Source organism: Cyanistes caeruleus, chromosome 3, assembly GCF_971803275.1.
Source record: "Cyanistes caeruleus chromosome 3, bCyaCae1.hap1.1, whole genome shotgun sequence".
Classification (NCBI taxonomy): Eukaryota; Metazoa; Chordata; class Aves; order Passeriformes; family Paridae; genus Cyanistes; species Cyanistes caeruleus.
In genome coordinates, this window is record NC_141703.1 from 3,077,163 (window position 1) to 3,099,305 (window position 22,143).

The 22,143-nt window shown below is 45.9% G+C and overlaps 1 protein-coding gene across 2 annotated transcripts in view; it reads right to left on the reverse strand.

Annotated features, from left to right (window-relative positions):
* The window catches only part of KCNJ6 (potassium inwardly rectifying channel subfamily J member 6), a 117,300-nt gene extending 104,645 nt beyond the window's left edge, over positions 1–12,655 (reverse strand). Inside the window, exon 1 of one of the 2 annotated variants that reach the window (XM_086883962.1) lies at positions 12,546–12,655. The gene's annotated coding sequence lies outside the window, so the exon portion shown is untranslated. The remainder of the gene's footprint in view (positions 1–12,545) is intronic. The other variant, XM_086883963.1, reaches the window with a different exon arrangement.
* Between the last annotated feature and the right edge of the window lie 9,488 nt (positions 12,656–22,143).

Below are 22,143 nucleotides of genomic sequence, written 5' to 3' on the forward strand. Positions count from 1 at the left end.
GAAGTAACTACAGCAAAATTCCTGAAGAATTGTGTATTCTCTGTGGGCTCTGGCAGTGCAGAGCTGCTCACACAACAAATATTTGCCAATTTAATGATTAAACCCTTTGATTGACCTTTATTTTGTTGCAAATGACTTAAAAAGTTTCTCAAATTGCTCCTATTTCAGTGCAGGTGCACATGGAAAGGATAGAATCAAAATATTTAGTGAGGGCAGGAATTTCATAAATGTAACACTTCATAAAGGAAAATTCCAAACCCATTCCTGGACTGGGATGCCATGTGCCTGCTTTCTACACGAGAAGGCTTTAGAAACAAAATATAAACCTTTGCTAAATGTGACACAAATCTGAAAAAGATTGCCAAGAAATCATCCAAGGATGGACTGTTCACACAGAAAATCAAGTTATACCCTGAGAATCAGCCAAGTTAGCACCAAGAGATGAGGATGTTCCAAGTGGAAGGACTTATGAAATCTAAAAATTAGAATAATGAACATGAAAACATTTAAAATCAAACTACATAAAAAATTCCCCCATGGCTGTAACAAGGAAATGATTTATTGTCCTTTTAAGGAAAATAAGAAGGCTGATTAACTTTCCTTAGCTCCTTGGGAAAACTAGTGAATATATTATCAAAAAAGCTGTTTCCAGGAGGATGAAATACAAGACCACAGTCAGGAAGAGCCAGCTTGGATTTAGAACTGTAGGGTGTAGAATAATAGAATGTTTTGGGATGGAAAGGACCTTAAAGCTCATCCAGTTCCACCTCAGCCATGGGCAGGGACACCTCCCACTGTCCCAGGCTGCTCCAAGAAAAAAATCCAGCCTGGCCTTGGGCTCTTCCAAGGATGAGGAGTCCACAGCCTCCAACAAATTTATCAGTGGCTGGTTAATCTGACAGTTTTAACCATAAAATATCTGGATCTGAGGATGAGGGGAGAGCAGACAGTTTCTAGCATGACTTACAGCATTATCCCACTGTTTTGCTGGCAAAAAAATGGAGCAATGGAGTGGATGGAGTGTAAGGAGGAGTGGGAAATGGGCTTGGCCTTTGAAGAGTGTGCAGATTCAGATCTCACAGCTCCTGCTGCCCCTTGGGGGTTGATTCCTTTTGGGGCACCACAGGAATCTCAGCCTCAGGCTGACTCCAAACTGGAAGGAGCCGTGGATGCACAGGGATGTCACCCAGACAAAAACAAAATATTGGCTGTCAAGAGCCTCATGAAGTTGAACAAGGCAAAACAGCAAGTCCTGCACCTGGCAAAGAGCAGCCCATGCATCAATCCAGGCTGGGAACCAGCCCACTGGGGGATAAAATCTGGGAATTCCACAGACCCCCATTTTCACGTGGATCAGCTGTGCAAGCTCCAGCAGTGAAGGCTGAAGGTACACTGGGACGCTTAAGGAAAAACTGGCTGAGGAATGGAATTGTTCCCTCTGCTTGGTGCCTGTGAAGGACCTCCAGAACTCACTTCTAATCTGTTTTCTAATGGTTCTAATGGTGAAATTATATAATGATCCCTATATTTGTATTTCTGTTAGTGTTTTTCCTGAGTTCATTCAGGATTTATGATAGGTGTTAAATTAGAGTAATTTAACATACACTGGACAAGAGTCTTTCCACATGCACCAAAATCCTGGAAGTTGGGAGGACACATGAGATTAGGTCCTTGAACATGATTAAATCCTTTATTATTAGCTCAGAGGAAAGAATGACAGGCAGTATAAAGGTAAAGCACTTCATTTTCTAGTTAATTTTATGTACATTTATATTTGGGGAGAGAAACTATTTAAATATTTTTTTTTTTTTTTTAACTTTTAGTTCTAACAATTCTAATTTTGACCTCTCTGCTGATCATTAATTCATGTTTATTGAGCTGCATCAAACTACACTGATCCCCTCCTTTTTACCTCCCACACTGGTGTGTGAGATTGAGCAGAAGGGCTAATTCTAATTTATTGAGTATGGCTTTGATAATTACAATTAGAACTGGAGAGTTAGGTTTGAAGTTAAGGGTTTTTTTGATATTTTTTTTCTTGTGCACGTGTATGTGGGGTTTTGTTTTTTGTTTGTGGTTTTTCCTGATGGTGCATCTTCACTAATGATGCTCAGTTCAACCTGAGGTCAGCTTACAAAAATGCAGTTTTTAGACTGTGGCTATGATGAAATATGGAATATGTGCTTTGTGTCCAGCCTCACTCAGCTTCAGATTTCACTGAAATGAGGAATTCACCTGACAAAATTGTTGTGGAAATTTAAAGTTCTTCCTCTGTGTAATTTTCAAACAGTGAAGTTGGATTTTTCTCCTTCTTCTGCTCATAAGGAGGGTGCCTGAGGCGTTGTTTCCAAGAACAAAATGAAGATTTTTCTTGCCATTTCAGCTGCCACTGTTTGCTCCCACCTTTTCCAACTGCACAGCCCAGCTCCTGGGCTGGTTTTTGTCTTGAAACTTATGGGGTGGCCCTGCCCACACATTCGATGGATTGAACATCACTTGGCCTTTTAATGGGCTTTTTATGTACTGGTTACTGCCATAAATTGTCAAAAGCCTGTTAATGCACTACTTATTTCTGGAAAACTTCATTAAGGGGAAGTAGGAATAAATCTGGCTTTTTTCTGCATTACTAAAAATAATATGTAAAACACAACAGATGGCTTAATATTTTTATTTCACCATTTCAGTTGTGCTCACCTCAACCACTCTTGACTGACGTCCCATGCAGGTGCCAACAGCCATTAATTTTAAAATAAGCTGCTTTGAAATCTGTTTTCATATTTACTCCCAAATCCATGCTTTGGACCTAAAGCAGGCTGATCTTAATTAAAGATCCTGCAGAAACAGCCAGGCTGCAGCTCCTGGTAAATGTCTGGGTTGATGCACTTCCACCTCTGTTGAAAATGTGCTCTTTAATCCTAGGGAGCTGCAGAACTCCCATGGGAGCACCACGTGCTTGTGCTTGTGGTGTGGCCAAATGTGAGAAACTCCATCTAAAAATCACCACAGTGGGAAAGGATTTGGAGTATTTGTAGAGCTTTCTAGAATGTGTTGTTGGATCACCTTCCCTGGCTCTGCTTTTACACCGAGAAAGCACAAATAGGAACAAAGTTGAGGCTGGATTGCACAAATATTTCTGATTTCTTCAGTCTGAAGGAATGAAGTCATCCTGGGATGTGCTAAGGAAGCTGCATGTCATACCTCTCTCTCTCCTACATACCAGCCTGTTTAAAATAAATTTACATTTAAGGTCTGATATGAAACCCCTTGAAGTGAACGGAGAGACTTTAATGCTCTTTGACTAAAATGCATTTAGAAGATCTCACATTTTCTGTGATTCTATTTCTGTAGCAGCTTGGTGGGTTTTACTATTCCTGAGCATTTCCTGCCCGGCTTCCTTCACTTTCTTTTGTAATTATTATTTCTTCTCATATTAATATCATAAATCTTTCCTCTGCTGTAATTCTAAGGCCTAACCTGATTTTCCTGCTTAATTATCATCTAGTATTTGACTTTTGCCCAAACCCACCAGCCTGGCTTCTGAAAGCAGCTGGAATTAAAAAGAAAACAACAAACAAACCACGAGTTCTGCTCTTTGCAAACAACATTACTATTATTATTATTATTATTATTATTATTATTATTATTATTATTATTATTATTATTATTATTATCTTTCTTTGACTTTTATGGTATTTCTGTTGGAGTTCTAGAGGTAAATGGGCTTCATATCTGCTGTCCTTGTGTCTCACTCCATGGAAGAACAAAGCTCTTTCCTGCAGCAAACACTGCTGGAATGCAGTATTGTCAATACCAGGTGTTTTCTACTCAAACACAGAGGGCCTCTCCTCTTTCTTTTCTGGAGATCTGTTTATAAAAGATAATTATTCAAGGAAAAATATTTTCTATATATCCAGAAGGCAAAGGCTTTGGTAGTATTGGCTCAGTGAATTCACTGCTGTAGGCTAGATCACAGATTTGCCACTTGCAAGGGGTAGAAAATAGTGATCAGCAGCATCCAGAGGCTGCAGGTCACCTAATTTCCAGGGAGCCACCCCAGAACTGTGGAATGGACTGTTCCAAGTATAGGAGTCTTTATGATCCAATTCTAGGGCTTTTTTTCCATTCCCTTTTTTTGTATGTCATTTTCCCTTCTCTCTCAAGCTCTTCTCCTTCCCACCCCTTCCAAATTTTAACCATCTTATATTTTGATATTGCTTTCCTTCCTCTGGCTAGAAATGAAGAACTCAGCCAAACCCAGAATTTGGAACTGCAGCAGAAGTTTAGGGTCACCCTTAAATCTTGAAATCCTTAGGGAAAAGTTTAGTGGTGGTGAATGTGTGGAGAACATCTACAGTAAAACAATATCCTTAACATCACATTAAATGTGACGCTAAATGTCCAACACATAATTACAGTCACCATCACTAGAATATTCCAGATATTGTGGGAAAATTTTCTTGGTCACTACAATGTTCTGTTTGTTTCTCTTGCAGGCTTTAGTGCTAACTTTGGTGTGTTTGGGGGAAGAGGATTAGCACTGCTTTGTTTGTAATCACGGAAGGCTTGGGATGCACTTTATGCTTTAATGTAATTATGCCTCATAGATAGAATCCAGCAGCTTCCCAAGGATTGCTCACATCCCTGTGGGATACTCAGCTGAGATAAACATGTATCTAGTTTATTGAACATGATTAACTACCTGAAGTATTGGAATTCTTGTGCAGAGAATCACCAGCCCTGGATTTTGAGATGACTGGGTTTGGTGGGATGTGTCCAGCTGGACACACCACGCTGGGTGGCACTGATGGGCTGGGATCCAGCTGCCTCCTTCCCCTCCTCCCCTCTACGAATGCTGCTGGTTTGATAATCCCCAGCTCCCATTCAGTGAAGAACTAAATGAGACCTTTTATTTATTTCTCATCTAACAGCTCTGCTCTCCTGCACTCGTACCAGACAAAGGCAGCAGCACACTGAGGAGAACACAACAAAGCTGGCACAACTTCCCTTCCCTTCCCCTTTCCCTTCCCCTTCCCCTTTCCCTTTCCCTTTCCCTTTCCCTTTCCCTTTCCCTTTCCCTTTCCCTTTCCCTTTCCCTTTCCCTTTCCCTTTCCCTTTCCCTTTCCCTTTCCCTTTCCCTTTCCCTTTCCCTTTCCCTTTCCTCTCTGCACTGACACTGATCCACAGCCTGCTGCAGTTGATGGCAATCCTGAGATCATTAAACAGCCTCTGGTTTTAATTAGATAAAGAGGATCCCTTCCATTTCCTTGCCCACCTGTATTCTCCCTGCCCCTGCTGTTGGTTCCAGCTCTGAGAGCCGGAGGCCACCTCTGAGACCAGGAGGCACTGAGCCACTTCAGGCTGCAGCTGGAGAATGTCAGGAGCAATGTGAGATCAAAATAAGCCTGACTTCTACATAAACTTTGAATTTTTAAAAGCCAGGCAGGAAGAGACTGATGCAGGACACTGCAAAGAAGTTTAGTGGGCACAGTTCTGTGAGGGAGCTCTGAAGACAGGGCTTCATCTCCCACACCTTCTGCACCTGTAGATGACCACGTTGGTTTAATTCCTAGTGAGGCATCCCATGAAACTTGAGGCACCAAAGTGTGGCATGTCTAGAAGCCTGCTGAGGTCTTTGATGGAATTAAATTACTTTTTGGAGTTGCCCAGTTCTTTTCATTGATGCTCTGAGGGGAGACCTGATTGCTCTGCAGAGGTCCCTGGCAGGAGGGGACAGCCGGGGGGGTCGGGCTCTGCTGCCAGGGAACAGGGACAGGAGGAGAGCTCAGGCCTCAGGCTGGGCCAGGGGAGGCTCAGGGTGGGCAGCAGCAGGAATTTGCCCATGGAAAGGGAGCTCAGGCCTTGGCAGGGGCTGCCCAGGGAGCTTTGCAGTGCCCATCCCTGGAGGTGTCACCTGGAGGTGGCACTCAGGGCTCTGGGCTGGGGACAAGGTGGGCATCGGGCACAGCTGGGACTCCATGGGCTGGGAGGGCTTTTCCAGCCTCAGGGATTCCGGGATTCCATTCTAAGGTACTCTAAGAAGCCCAGGGAAGCTGCACTTCCAAGGCAGGCACTGCTTTTTGAAGATCTTCCTGTGAAAATCTGGCCCCATGGAAATCAATGGGGAATTACCTCTGCATGTCCAGACAGCTATTGAGCTGTAAGGAGGTTCTTAATTGCAATCATTTAACACAAATGCTTCTTTTCAGGAATGGGAAATTGATCTGGCAGGCTGATAGAAACTGCAGGCTCTGAGTGTCAGCAGGAGATGGTGGGAGAAAAAGCAGGAAGGTAGGAAATACTCTTTTCTCATTCTTCAAATAACTACTCTGAGAAATAATTTGACAATTGCTCATTGTTCTAATGAACCCCTGCTCTTGATTATGATAAATACTAAATTACATGATAATTTCTCCTTCGCTTTCATTGACAAAGTTGTCTGCATTGACAAGACACAATGAGATTATTTGTTTAAATGGGAAGCAAAAAGCAGAGGATTTCCTGCAATGCTGCAAAGTACTCTGAGCTGGAGAGGCTGAAGCAGGGATGGTTGTGATAAAGCACCGCAGAACACAGTTGATTAGAGCATTGAATTAACGATGCTCGTGCAGGCTCTCATCATGCCATTCGTTCCCTCAGCCTCCTGTGTCACCCTTTCAATCTGCACATTATTGTTTTCTTATCCAGAAGTGTTTTGGGTTTGTTTGGTTGTTGTTTTTTTTTAAAAAAAATATTTATTTATTTTTTTTTTTGAGAAATCAGCACAAATGCCAGCACTTGGCTTTCATCAGGAAACCGAGCCCCAGTGTTCTGCTCCAGAGTCCCAAAAAAATCCTGTGCATGGTGGCTTCCTCAGGTCAGCCTCCAACAGCCTCTGCAGCTGAGAGGAATGTGGGATAATCCAGAGCAGCTGTACAAACCCCTGATCTTCAGTGTTTATTTGCCTCTGAAATGCCATCACTGCTGTGGCAGTAGCAATCAGGCCTGGGACTGCTCTTCCTGAAGGCACAGCTGAATTTAAAAACCCAACACAGGTCAAGGGGGATGAAATGAAATCAAGTCAAGACTGAGGCTGTTTCTGCAGGCCTGTGATGGGTTGTGGAACCATATCCAAGGGTTTGTTGAAGCACCTCTCCCCATCCAAACTGTCCTAACCTCCTTTAGCCATGGGGCACGTGAGGGTCAGGCCTCAGAGCCAAATGCCAAAGTTCACATTTACATTTGTGCCAGCACCCCAAACTCATAAAATCCCAGGATGATTTAGGTTGGAAGGGACCTTAAGATCACCCAGTGCCATGGGCAGGGACACCTTCCACTGTCCCAGGCTGCTCCAAACCCTGGCCAGCCTGGCCTTGGACGCTTCCAGGGATCCAGGGGCAGCCACAGCTGCTCTGGGCACCCTGTTCCTCAGTTTTAGGATGAGACAGAGGCCTCCTGTGCCTGAGAGGTTTTTCTGAGGGTGTGGATGTCTCCAGAGATGTCAGAGTCTGAAGCTGAGCTCCCTCAGTATGGACATGGCCAGAGAGGGTGAGGAAGTCACTGGCAGCCAGGATTAATAAGAAGTTCCTTGGTTTAAGTATTTGAGCCTTCACTCACACACAGAGTTATTAATGCCTTAAAAAAACCCTTAAATCCCTGTGGAATCATAATTTGCTCCTGTGAATTGCAAGCTGTGTGTGCAAATGTTTAGGGAACTTGTTGGAAGTAAATAACTTCCAGCTGAAGACTGGTGGATGCCGTGGATACAGACTTCCAGCTACCATTAATGTCTAACCTGAGGTTGTCACTGGAAAATAGCAGCAGAATGGGCTTTTGCCTTGTGGCTATTTTTTAATTCAAAGCTCTCTTGAGTAATACTCCAGATAAAACTTCTCTGACCAGCCCTTGGCACTTATGTTAAAGCTTCTTGTGCAACCTCTGGCATAAATTTGGGCTTCTGCACTCAGGGCTGTGGGGAGCCCTTGCACTCATGAAGATTTTCAGTGGGTGTTCAAGGCCAGGCTGGATGGGGCTCTAGGGAAAGGTTCCCTGCCCATGGCAGGGGGCTGGAACAAGATGGTTTTTAATGTCCTTTCCAAACCAATCTGTGATTCTATAATTCTTCAATTTTACTGGGCATTGTGTGACTCTGAGGGTAGAAATTGCCTATTTTTGAGGAACTTGAAAATCTCCCAGCTTTGTTTTTCTGTCCTGTGTCTGAGGACAGGATGTTCTGCTGGCCATATGTAGGAGCTCGTGAATAGACTGCAAAAATCCACTTTAATGAGCTTTGCAAATGGAAGCAAGGTGTGTTTCCTCAGCTGCCAAATTCCCCTGGCCCTGGGTGATATTCTTGGAGGCAGATCATGGGTGAGGAGTTAAAAGAGGAGGAGGTGAGGAGTTAAACGAGGAGCTTAAGGTGCTCTGAGCCTCCTTATGGGCAGGATCCATACCTGCCATACTAAGGACAGAAAAATTCCAGTCTCTTTGATCACAGAGGTTTTTCTCCTCCAAAACCTGCATGGACAGGACTGATGTCCTGCAGAGGGTGGGGTTGGGATGGGCTGGTTTGGGATGTCCTTTTGGCAGAGACTCCACAAGGCAGTCATGAGGCCACCAGCCTGTGTCCTTGGGCATCATTAAAAACTGCAGTGCTGTGTGGAAAAACTGGATTCAATAACCTCCAATTGTTCAATACTTCTATTCCAGCTATTAATAAAACATAAAAATTGTATTTTCAACATCAGCAGCATTCTAGCAAAGCCTCTGGAGAAATCCTCCAAAAGCCAAGCAACTAAAAGCCAAAAAAAAAATCTTCCAGAAAGTCAAGTGGGAATGAGATTAAAACTTTTCCCTTGCTGTTTGGTAGATTTGGGGTTTGTTCAGAAACATCACATTCTGCACAATCAATATATAAATATTAACACTTAATATATTGGGAATGTTGTTTTCCACTATCAAACTGTCTCTACCAGTAAAAATTGTACATCCATATAAATGTAACACATTAACCTAAACCTTGTATCTTTTTAAAAACTGCCAGGACTAAATTGTCCCATATAAAAAATAACAACCTGGAGCAAGCGGGTGTTGGAAGCACTGAACAGAGGTGCAAAGCTTTTAACAGCAATGAAAATCAAAGAAATGATACAATAGAAATGGGATCTTTAAAATGCATCAAGGACTGCTGCTTAAGATATAATTGAATTTGTTTGGGAGAGCGTTAACATGAATTATTTTACTTCTTACTTGTATAGAAGGATATAGACAAGTCCTGTCTGTATATATGAAAATACCATGAGGAGATCATGACAAACACAGTAATCCTACACCAACAGTGTCCAGAGTTCCTGAGAGGTGAAAGAAAGAACATAAAGCTTAAACCTAAACCTACTCTGGAATATTTGAATATATCCATTGTGATGGGGATTTTATGAAAATATAAATGAAATTCTGTCTTTTACACAGTTTGAAGGAGAGATCTTATTTTCCTTCCAAAGTATCATGTTTCAACAATGTGACTACGAAACAAGGCTCCAAACACATGCCTGTGAAAAACAAGTCTTTCCTGCAGTGAAATTATGTACCTTGAGAAGCTCAGACTGAATGTGGTGCAAATGCACTGGCAGAAATTCCACAAAGAATTGTGTCTTTTACTAGTTGAGCCTGTGGTTGTGGGGCTTTCGGCTGGTGTTGCTATAATTAATTCTTTCCTTATTTGCTTATGAGGCAAAACCATTTGGTAATGATCTGATAGCATTGTTGTGACGCTGCAGGAGCCCTGCCTTATGTAAGGAAATCAATAACTCCAAGTATTGCAAATGGTTTGGTAACTGCCCTGAAAAGTTGGTTTCTGTAACTTCTCGTTTTCCCACAGGAAAGTAATGAGTTCCCGAGCTTGTACTTACAGTTCAGGCCTTTATTCCCACATTCCCTGGGAGATAGGCTTGGAAATGAGAGGCCCAGCATTAAAATATCCAGGTCTCCATTTCCATAAAGGCTTAACTCATTAGTTCACTCCAGAAGAGGAGTTAGGGCAAAATGCAGATTTCCATGGAAAAGGATTTGTTTTTCTCAGCAAGGAATTTACCTGGGGTCTCTGCACAGAATCACGGGGTGGTTTGGGTTAAAAGGGAGCTTAAGGATCATCAGGGACACCTTCCACTAGAGCCCCACCCAGAAATACCCACCCTGGGCATCACAGGAAAAAATAAATAAAAAACCCAATTAACTCTCATACTTGGCTAGGACTCACCTATGTGTTTGTCCCTTCTAGAATTCTTTGAAACTGAGAATTTATAAGCAAGAAGGCAGGCAGGCAGAGCAGGAAACCAGTCCTGGTGTGATTTGATAGATTGCTGATAGTTAAAGCACAACCCAGAGAGGCTGAGGATTTGGATTCCAAACCAATAACTCTCCATGTACCTATAGTTTACTGCCTATCAGCACCGAAGCAAGATCAAATAAATTTCGTTTGCTTAATGAAAAACGAATATCCTGACACGGTGAACAGCCCAAAAGTGACTAATCCATCTCTATCTCCCCCAGCGAATAGTATTAATTATGTTGTTTGCTTTCCTAGACTAATTTTTTCCTAGTCTGAGGTAATAACTGCATATGTAACTGCTAGAATGAGATAGGTATAGCTGAGCTGAGGCAATGATTTACAGCCCATCAGAGCAAGAAATGTATCCTGGCTGTTGGTGCGTTATCACTAACCCCAACGCTTTTTTTATATTTATATTTATTTAAACTGGTCACCAGCTGTCTGAGGAGAAGAGGGCTCTGTCAGGAGGTGTTTCTTTTATTTTTGCAATGAGCTGACCACGACTGACCGGCACAAACTCCACCTGTGCAATCGTGCCCCTCAGCAGTGGGATGGCTCCCTGAGCTAAGAGTGCAATTCCTTCCAAGTGCTGTCTCTCCACGAGTTTCCTGCAGGCAAAGCAGCCGGGGCTAAGCATTTCTCACAATTTCTGCAGGGCTGCTTTTCACGGCTGTTGTGTGTGTGAACGGTCCTGCTGGGGGATGCAGTTACCTGTAACATCTTACAGAGAACCGCCGCAAAACAGCCCGAAAAAACAACCTCCAGCGAGCTCGTGGGAAAGGCGTAATTTTTTTAATCTCTTTGCTCCTGCATTCGTTTTGCTCAGGAAAGTTAAGCGGCCCTGGGTGAGTCTTCCTCTGGCTCCTGGCACCCAGCAGGGAGCGGCTCGGGGGGGTGGATTTTAACAGCGGGGACACCGGCAGGGGCTTCTCCGGGTCCTCCCAGCGCAGGAATTTTGGAATTGCCGTTCCAAAGCCCCCGAGCCGCGCTGGCCCCGCGCATCCCCCGCGCATCCCCCGCGCATCCCCCGCGCATCCCCCGCGCATCCCCCGCGCATCCCCCGCGCATCCCCCGCGCATCCCCCGCGCTGGCCGGGCCGCTCGGCCGCCGCTGTCCGCGGTGCTGCAGCGGGGCCGGAGCGCCCCGGGGCTGGCCCAGAGGGCGAGGAGCGAGATGGGGAAAAGGGAGGCATCCTAAGCAGCCAGGAGGAGCAAGCCCCGAGGCAGCTTTCCCGGAGAAGATGCTCCGGCCACGGCGATCCGGGAGCCCCTGGCTCCCCGAAACTGCGGTCCCTTCCCCACCGCCCTCCCCCGGCCCTTCGCCGCCCGCTTTTACCACGAGAGGAAAGTTTTGTCCGTGCTTTCTCCCCACCTTTGGCACCGGACCTGGCCGGGAAGGGACGGCGAGGGCCGGGGGGGAGTGGAAGAAGGGGGGAGTTATCTCCTACTTATTTATTTATTTAGCTCTTTCCTCCCTCAGGTCGCCATGGTGATGCCGAGCTCGCTCTCCCTCCGAACAAGAGGAGACGGGCACCCCTCCGTGACCACCCCCGTCCCCTCCGCCACCCGTGTCCCCCCGGGGGAAGCTGTCCCCTCCCTGCCCGCCCAGCGGGGCCGCGCCGCCCTCTCATCCCGGCTCCGGCTCCTCTCCGCCCGGCCCCGGCTGCCCCCAGTTCCCCGCGCTGCCCTCCCAGCGCACAAGTGAGACGGGAGCAGCCAAAACAGCACCGTCCCCCCCGCTCCTTCCCTCCTCCCCGCTTTGAACTTCTTCCCGGCTCGGGCAGCGCCGCTGGAGCTCCGCTGGGCAGGGGGCGGCCGGGCGGGACGCGGTTCCCGGCGGGTCCGAGCCCCGGGGCCGGGGGGAGCCCGGCGCAGCCCCGGCCCCGTCGCGGCGGCCGCGCTTTTGCCCGAGGGCGTGGGGATGGGGCTCCCACGAGGGAGGCTCCCCGCGACGGCAGCTGGAAACGGGGACCTCGGGGCCGCCCGCTCGCCCCCACCGCGTCCCCCTCGCTTCGGCCGCTGCCGCTTCGCCCCTCGCCCAGCGGGAAGCGGCCGCTCGCCCCCGGGTTACATAAGTAACGCGCCCCGAATCCCTCGGCACCGCCGCCGTGGCTGCCCGGGGGCTCGAGGAAGGGCGTTTTTTGGGGCGGAGAAGGGGGGGAGAGGGAGAAACGCGGCGGCAGCGAGCCCCGATCCATCCATCACCTGCGCAGCGTCCCCTCGGGCACGGCAGCCCCGCTTACCTGGCGGCTGCTGTCACTCCATGCCGGCTCCCCGCGGGACGGGACGGGGCACGGCGGCTCTGCCCGGCGCTGCTCCGGCTGCGGGGCTCCGGCTCCGGCTCCGTGCGCGCGTCTGAGCGCCGCTCGCAGTCACACGGCCCCGAGGATGCTGTCGGGCGTCTCCATTCCCCACGCCCGCTCGCCCACCTCCCGCCGGCCGCGCACCCCCGGGGGGCAGCGGCACCCGCCGGCCGCGGGGCTCCGCCGGAGCGGGGGGCGAGCGGGCGGCCGCGGCTGTGTGCGGGCTGTGCGCGGCTCCGGGCGGGGCGGGCGGGGGAGGCGCGGGGGCTGCGCCGGGGGCTGCGCTGGCCCGGCGGGCGCGGAGCGGAGCGCGGAGCGCGGAGCGGGCGGCGGCAGCGCCCTCTGCGGGCGGCGGGGGCGGCGCGCTCCTTCCGCGGGGGCGGCCCCGCTCCGCCTGCGCCGCCCCCGCTGGAAGGGAGCGCTGCGCTCCCGCGGGGATGGAGGGGGGCGCGGAGCGCGGGGGGGACCCGGCGCTGTCCCTCCCGCCGGGATGCGGCTGCCTCCGGAGCGTCCCGCCTACCCCGGCGGAGCCCTCCCCGCGCAGGAATCACGGAATCGTGGAAGGCTTTGGGTTGGAAGGGACCTTAAATATCAGCTAGCGCCGGCCCCCCGGCCGTGGGCAGGGACAGCTTCCACTAGCCCCGCTCGCTCAGAGCTCCATCCGGCCCGGCCTCGGGCTCTTGCAGGGATCCCGGCGCTGCCACGGCTTCTCTGGGCACCTCACTGCCCTCACAGCAAAGAACAGAACCACAGGTGTATCCAGGGAACGCCAGGGTTTGTGTCCCGCAGTTCTCTGGCGCATAACAAGGGCTGATCTCACACCACAAATAAACCTCCGTCCCCTGTGGGGCACTTCCCAGCACCTTTACCCCCCCCTCCACACTGATGGAGTTTCTGGCATTGCTTTCCCACTCTCGGGCTCGGCTGAAATCGGCCGACAGATGCCACATTCCCGGCTGGAACAGCTGCCAGGCAAACAGGCAGGTGCACACCTTCAGACATCAACAGATACTTCAGCCTTCTTTGCTGAGAAAACCTGGCTGGAAAGTAGAGCCCAGAAGTCCCTTCCAGACATCATCATAATCATCCTTTCCAGACCACTCCACCTGCTGAAAAGATGAAATACTTCACCTTTTGTGTCTGCACTGTGATAAATATTCATATTCCAAACTAAATAAATAACCATCGTCCATAATTTTGCCCCTAGTCAGTGGGAAGCAGTGGGACTGTGGATTTTCAGGTAATCTAAATGATAACAATTTGCACTTTCAAAAGTCCTATCAGTTTTTCTGTATTTTTTTCTCTTAGATTAACAGCAAGCCCAGCTCCACACCCCATCTGTGCTCTCTGACCATGCATCATCAGTGATTTAATTTTTTTCTCCTTCTGAGAAAAAAAGTAATGTTTTAAACCAGCACTGCTTTAGCTTGTAAAATCTCCTTATTTGCATCTGCTTTCTCACCTCACCCTTTCTTCACACCTTCCTACGTTTTCTAATGTACTTTCTGGGAATAACTTTTTTTTTTTCTCTCTCTCTGAAATCTCATTTGAGGCCATGCAATTGTGTGGTGGTTGTATTATTGTATCGTGTTAGGTTAAAAAATGGCTGCATTCTTGTTCCTTAAGCTTTTCCCATAAAAGAGAACCTGGCTGAAAAGAGCAGCATGAGGCCTCTTCTTCCTGGGTGATTTGCACAACTCTTAATTTCTTCCTGCAAACTACTGTTCTTTAAATCTCTTCCCTTGTGCTAGGACCAAATCTCCTGGAGCAGGAGCTGTTCTCCAAAGCCAAAGTTGCTTTTCTGGAGCCTGTTCTACTTGTTACTCATTTTTCCTGCTTTCATTTGCCAACAGAGCAGGAAAAACGGGCACAATCAAAATGGAGAAAGGCTTTATGTGAAATGAGGATATGTGGGATCTTATCCCTTCTGCCTTCACGATCCTGACACAATAGGATGGGTTATAGGCCCTTTTAACTCTATTAATTGTTAAATATTTCAGGAGAAGCAGCATAAGAGTGGTTAGGTTGAGCTTGGAACCAAAACAGCATCATTTAATTGCACAAACCCTTGTGCTCTCCAAATGGCACTTTTTCTCTTGGGGCACAAAACCTGAAATGGCTCTGGAACAGGTGCACAAATAATTATTTTATACTTAGCCTGCTGCTCCCCTCCCATCTATTTAATCTCAGTTGCAGCTCACTCAGTGTCAGCTCCACCAATCTCCCTGCAGAGCCTCTCAGAGTGAATTAATGCTAAGACACACTGAAAAGATCTCTGCTGCTTTCTGAAGGTCCCAGGCAAATTCCTGACTGGTGAGCTGCTGAGGTTTCCTTTCCCTTCCCATTCCAAAGGCCAAGGCAGGACTGGAACAGGCAGTGCCTAAATCTGCTCGTTCAGGGTGATTCCAGTTAATGGACTTTGACTCTGTTCCCTCCCAGCTCCCTTTGGGCACACAGTCCCAGAAGCAACTTGAGTTCCCCAGACTTGTGCAGTGCCTGAGGAAAGAGTTTATGTCAGGAAGCAAAGTTTGTATCAGCTTGAGGATTTTGGAATTGGTTTTGGACGGTTAAACAACGGGAAAAGCAGAGGAATGTTTGATGGGAAGGGTCTGGCACATCCCACTTTAGATGCTCAACTTTGGGTTTTCCATTAGGAGTCTCCTCTACTCGGGCCATTGAGGTCAGTGCACCTAAAATAAACTTCAGTTCTGATGTGCCCTCTGCAGGGTTTTGCTCTCCTGCCCCTCCTGTTAATTCTCTGGGGGTTGTGCAGAGAGATTTTATGGAGACAAACTGCCTAAACCGGGCTCTGGCACATCCTTATCCCCCTCCAGTTTCCATTCTGTGAAAATAACAGAGCATTTATACTCAGAGAAATCTCTCACCACCACATCTCGAGGAGGGATTTCTGGGGATATTTGCCACTGGGATTTCAGTGAACCCACAGCTCCCAGGACAAAATGGGAATGCAGGTAGTATTCCCATGACCTTACTCTGCAGTTTGTGCAGATTCATGTGAGTGTGATTTAATTCAGGATCATCCAGGCTGGAAAAGAGCTCCAAAGTCATCAAATCCAAGCTGTTCCTGATCCCCACCTTGTCCCCAGCCCAGAGCCCTGAGTGCCACATCCAGCCCTTCCTGGGACACCTCCAGGGATGGGGCTCCAAATCTCCCTGGGAAAATGAATCCAACACATAAACCAACATTTGGACTCTGATGAAATTGAGACAGAGGTGTTGGTTCTGCACTTCAAGTTCTGAAATGCTGACTTTTCCTTGGTGTACATTCTTCCTTTACCTGAAAGGGATAAGTAGTTTAAAAGTAGTTAAAAATTAGGAGTTACTACTACAGCTAGGAAAGAGTAGTTGAAAAGTCATTAAATCCAAAATGTGTCTGCAGAAGAATTTTGGCCACAGAATAGTGTTTGATACATAAACTCTAAGTTTTAATTATTTTAAAGAGTCTGAGTTTTTATCCTGTCTCAAAGGATCCCTGTTTGTCTGCAAGCCAAGAGTTTTCCAACATTCTCAAAATTACAGCATTTACCTGGAGATATCAAAATAACTCACGAGAACATCAAAAATAATCTGTTTTTATGATTAAAATTTGCACTTTGACAGTCCTGGGGCTGGATGATCCTGACCTGTGGCTCTTTATGTACCACCATAAACCAAAACCTGGTGAAAATTAAAAGCTGGACCCGATCTCTGAGGTCTTTTCCAAGCTAAAGGATTCTGTGGTTCTGTGATCAGCCCTGGGGGTGTTTTGATATGCAAAGGGAACAAATCATCTGGCAGCTTGGGAGAAGCCTTGCCTAGAGCCTCCTTTGCTCCTCCTCTTGTTATTACACTTTCCCTGCCTGGCCTAAAAAGTGTAAGTCTAGATATTGCCTCAGCCCATATGGCAACACTGAAAGCTTATTTTTTTTTTTTTCTTTCTGCACAGCAGCAAGGGAAGATGTGGTTGGAAATGTCTGCTTAAAGATCAGCTGAAACAGTTTTGGTTCACACAAGCTGGTAATACTGTCAAAGGGTCAACATTTGCTAATCTGAGGGGAATTTTAAATCCTCAGGAGGTTTTGTGGTGTGCTGGAGCTGGGGAAATTTTGCAGAGCAAGCCATTAGGAACTGAAGGGAAGATAAGGAGAGACCAGTGGGTGGAAGCTGTCTGGTTTTGTTTTCTGGCAGGAAGAATACCAGAGGGAATTCTCTTTCCCAGCCTACCACCCCCATTTTTTTTCCCCCTTATTTGCACATCAAGGCCTGATTTTTTGGTGTCTAACATTTCCATGGTGCAATCTGGTAAACCTGGCCCAGATGTTTTGAAAAGCTGTCTGATATTTAAGGTTTGCTTTCCTCTGCAAAAGCTCCTCTTTCACTTGCTAACCTTCCCACTTTTGGATCTCAGGCTAGGGAATGGCTATAAATACAGACTTAGGTGTCACAGCTGCCAAAATTTATTATGGAGAGGTTGGCAATAACCTTCTCCCCTCTGCCCTTTCTCTCTCTCCAGTATTTTGCAAGGTAAAGTCTATCTTTCCTGATATTTTCGGATAGAATATGACACAACAAAGCAACTTTCCAGCCTGCAGTCGAGTACTTTGGTAACAGGGGAACAAAACAAAACAAATAAGTCAACCTAAAGCTATTGATCTTCATGGAGCATTATAAAAGCTGCTTATGTAAAGCTGTTTTGCAAGCAGAGACTCAATGGCAAGCCTGGAATTTTGCTGCATGCAGGAGTAAAATCTCCCCATCTTTCTCCCAGTATCCCATTTGCTGTACAGAAAATCTTCCCTGATAATGGAGCTTTGTGTTTTCTCAGTGTTCCTCTTCCTTTGCCACCTGCTGGGCAGGTACCAACCATGTGAAGCTTTTCTGTTTCCTCACATTCAATTTAATCAATTAAGGCCTGTTTATTTTAATCCCCCTCTACTCCTCTTGTGAGTAATCAACTCTTTAAATCCCGAGTGTCTCTCTTCAGCTCTCTTCCTTGGCTGCTATTTCTTAATCAATTATGAAATTCAATTTTTAACAGGTAAATTTTTGTTATGTGGGCCAGGTTAAACATTGAATTTGTGATCTTACTTTTATGTATTATAAAAGTCACAGAATCACAGAATCACAGAATCACAGAATCACAGAATCACAGAATCACAGAATCACAGTACTTGGGGCTGGGAGAGACCTCTGGAGGTCCAGTTGGACCCCCCAAAAACCCAGTCTAGTCTGTCACTGCTTCTCTGTTGCTGCATCTGCTCTTTCCTCACTGTTTCTTCTCCCTCCTATTTCTATTTCAGCCTCCCATTTCCTGAAAATTCATTCATAAAACCTCTCAGCTCTGTTTGCTGTTCTGGATTAGGAATACAGGCCCAGAAATGTGCAGGATGATGGGATCATGTCTGCATTGGGCTATAGAGTTCTTTCCTTCCAGAAATATCTCTGATTTCTGTTTACCATAAACCCACTCTGGTTATTTAGGGGTTTTTTTTCCCTTGTTGTTTGGGTGTTGTAGATTTGTTTGTTTGTTTGTTTGTTTAAATTCTTGCTACAACTCCTGAATAATTACACATTTCTCTGATGTTTAGAAATTCCCTCTGAAATAGCACTTTGCTTGTTTATTTGAATTTATCTTTTTCCTGTGGTGATTTCCCCACTGATTTAAAACCACAATTATCTCCTTTTCTTTTATATTTATAGTAGACAACTTCATCCCCTCTTCACCTTTATTTTCCTGGAGTTCAACTGGACCAATCCTTGTTATTTTTCCCTCGTGCCACGAGCTCTCCATATTATCCTGCTGGTCTCCCTCTGCTCAATATCAGTTCAAATTCATCTTCCTGGTGCAGAAGGGACCAGGATTGTGACAGTATCCCTGCAAAGGGCTCATCAGTGTCATGTCCAACAGAAACAATATTCCCCTTTCCCTACAGGAACATTCCCAGCTGATGAGATGTAGGATCACATTTACTTCTTTACAGTTGCATTGCACTCATGGCTCTGTTTTCCTCCGACTGAGGGAGATAAAAGTCAATTCCTTCTCTTCCCTTGTCAGTCCAATCGTGGTCATAACTGAGGAAAGGAGTTTCTGTTTAATTCCTGACTCTGCACTTTGTCCTGTTAAGTTCCATGCCATACCTATTGCTTGACTCCAGTTTTCAAGGTCATGTGTTGGGATATTCCCAATCTTCCTGTTACCTCAATTTGGGTAATGGACACATTTCAGAGCCACTCTGAAATATAGAATTGCTTTTGGCCACATGCCCCCCTTTCTCTTTTAGCTGAGTTGTTGTTTAAACTGGAGAAAGGAGAAAGCTGACTGCAGAGGCAAAAGCTAAAAAAAAGTGAGGAGTCTCACTGCTCCAAATCCAAAGCAAGGTATTGAAACCTGAAAGTGAGGTATTGAAAATCATAAAATCATAGATTGGGTTAAAGATCATCAAGTTCCAGGATGAGACAGGGACACCTCCCACTGTCCCAGGAGCTCCCAATGTCCAGCCTGGCCTTGGGCACTGCCAGGGATCCAGGGGCAGCCCCAGCTGCTCTGGCAATTCCATCCCAGCCCCTGCCCACCCTGCCAGGGAACAATTCCTGCCCAAGAGCCCAAGATCCAGCCCTGCCCTCTGCCCCTGGCAGCCATTCCCTGGCTCCTGGCCCTGCAGCCCTTGGCAATTGTCTCTCTCCAGCTTTCCTGGGGCTCCTTCAGGCCCTGCAAGGCCACCCTGAGCTCAGCCCAAAGCTTCTCCTGGCCAGGCTGAACAAGGGCAGCTGGGCCAGCCTTTCCTCCCAGAAGATGGTGACTCCTTCCTGCTGTAAAATCAGTGTGATTTTGTTTTCCTGGCTTCAATTCTGCAGCTTTTCCATGTCAGAACTGACTGGCTGTGTCCACAAGACATTCCATGGATTTCTCCACATCTTCAATAATTCACTATAGTCCAAATCAAATCGGTGTTAGAGTGAAACCAGCTATACCTTGCAGGAAAAACTGATTGAAAGGAAGGTTTGTGTTTGACTGTGGGTGAGAAATGATGCTCAGCACCCTTTATTGTGCCTGGAAATCTGGATTCTTGCTTTGGGGTTACTGCTGGCAGTGCTGTGAAGGGTATGGGAGCTGAAAGGGCAAAAAGGCTTAGTGAACACCATCAGTTATAAAAGCAAACAGGAGAACTCACTCCTCCAAAGTGATGATTATAAATGGCTCAATTAAGTAAACAAAGAAGTAGTTAAAAAAACCCAGCACTGACAGATCCTAGATAATAAAATTAATTATAAACAGCAGCCAAAATGCAGCAAGTATGAACTAATCAAAATACTTAATTAGGCTTTGCAGTAGCTACTTTTCTCCCTACCACTGTTTATTTCAATTTTATCTGGGGGTTGGTGTCTTTGGTAAGGATCCAAAGAGTTATAATAACTGTTTTAAAAGCCTTATGCTCCTACAAAATAATAATATTTTGAGACATGGTGCACTTCAGGCTAATTCAGCATAGCAAGGAAGGAGCCCCTTGCCCTAAATGGAGAGATCTGATGTTGCCTCTGCCTGCTCTGTGCTTCTTGTGGTGTTCAAGGGGCTTCAGGTATTTATAAACTTATTAAATCTCAGCCTGACAGCTGCCATTTGGGTCACTGCAGGTGACTTCTCCAAGGAACACAGGCAATCTGATATTGTATTTAAGGAGTTAAAGATCTCTATGAATAAAAGCAAGTATGAGTGAAGAAAATAAACTAAAGAAGCTGCTGTCAATTTAGTAAAAAGGCTGAAATGTTTTGGTGTCCTTTGGGGTAAAAATTAAAAAAAAAAAAAAAAAAATAAAAAAAGAAAGAAAGAAAAAGAAAAAATGAAAGGAAGTTTTATTCTGTTGAATTTGGGCAGGTAAGAAACAGCTTCCCTAAATTTTTTTGGCTCCTGCCCCAGCCTGAGGCCGTTCCCTCTCCTCCTGTCCCTGTTCCCTGGCAGCAGAGCCCGACCCTCACCCATGGGAAAAGTGATAAAATCAGTGAAGGGATGGCACTCAGGAGAAAGCTAAAACCAAACTGGAAGAGGATTCTTGTGAGAACAAGATACATTCATTTATTCAGATATAAGTGACAGAGAAATGGCAAGATTTAAATTCAGAGCTTAGATTTAAAAAAAAAAAAAACAACCCAATTATCTTTAATTGTTTTGTACCCAGCCACAACTTAATGTGAAACTTCACAGATGTGAAGAAGACCAGAATTTTGGTTACCTGGAAGAGAATTCCAGTGGAGTTACTTGTTTTATTCCATGTATGCCAAAGGATCTGTAGTCATTAGCGTCACTGGAAGATCTGCCTTTGCCAGAAACTGCTCAGGCAAAAAAAAGCCAGACAGCTGAATTTCATCAAATTCACAGATCCAGTTCCATGGAGATGTCAGAACAAGCAAATGGATGAGTTAAAAATGATCACAGCACAAAATTTACATTTTTATTTTTGCTTGAGAAACAACAGAAAGCTGTGTACATCCTGCTTCTGGGGAAGGCAGAAATTATAAATCCAAAATAATAAATGCTGCATAAAAATAAAGCATTCACAGCTAGTTTGCTTTCGTACAGTGTCTACAGCCAAAACTCAGTAGCCAATGCTGTGAGATTTACTAGAGAGGGCCACTTATAATTCAGGAACTAATGGGATTTAATAAAACACAGTGTAACACACTCCTACTTTCATTTCCACAAATGAACCTCAGAAAATAACAAAAAAAAGCATGTAATCACTCAAGCTCTCCATTTCACAAATAAATTCTGTCTAACCAAAACCACATTATTGGGTTTGGGAAATTCTTATTTGGCTTGCACAGGCATTTTCAGAGGAAGGAAGGATGCAGGAACATTTCCATGAGTTTTGATGATGCTGTGGGCAGTCAGGTAATAAATGATCCTGACTCCCTGTGAAAATGCAAACCACTCAAATGCACAAGAATCTACAGAGTGAGATCCTGCTTTTACAAATGTCAATAGTAATTTTGCATTTGATTCCAGAGGGTTAAGGCTTCACCCAGGAGGTTTCTACCCTCCAGCACTTCCCACTCCTAAGTGGTGATAAGGGATTATAATTAAATTTCTGTCACAGCAATAATAGGGCAAAGCAACATCTTTCCCTGAGCACACTTTCTTATTGCACCACAGGCTCCTAAATAGGAACCTGAATAACCACGGATCCAAAAGCTCTCCAAACCTGAGAGATTTGTGCACGTGTCCTGGTGGAAATGGTTGGTGTAGTGACGTGGGTGGAGTGGGAGCTTCAGGAAAAGTTTATTAAAGAATCCCAGCCACAGAGTCACGAGTGCTGAAAGGCCCCAGCTGGCTTTCTAAACTTCTCAGAGAGGAGCCTGGAGGGGCTGGACCCAGTCCTAGCCCCAGAGTTTATCAGCAATTTAAATTTTACAAGTTCACCCTGCAGAATTTAATGATGGCATAGCAGATACATTATATAAAATATAAATATATCATTATTTATATAATATATCATAGAAATGATTTCTTTATTATGAAAAAATATTAGATGAAAAGGACTCC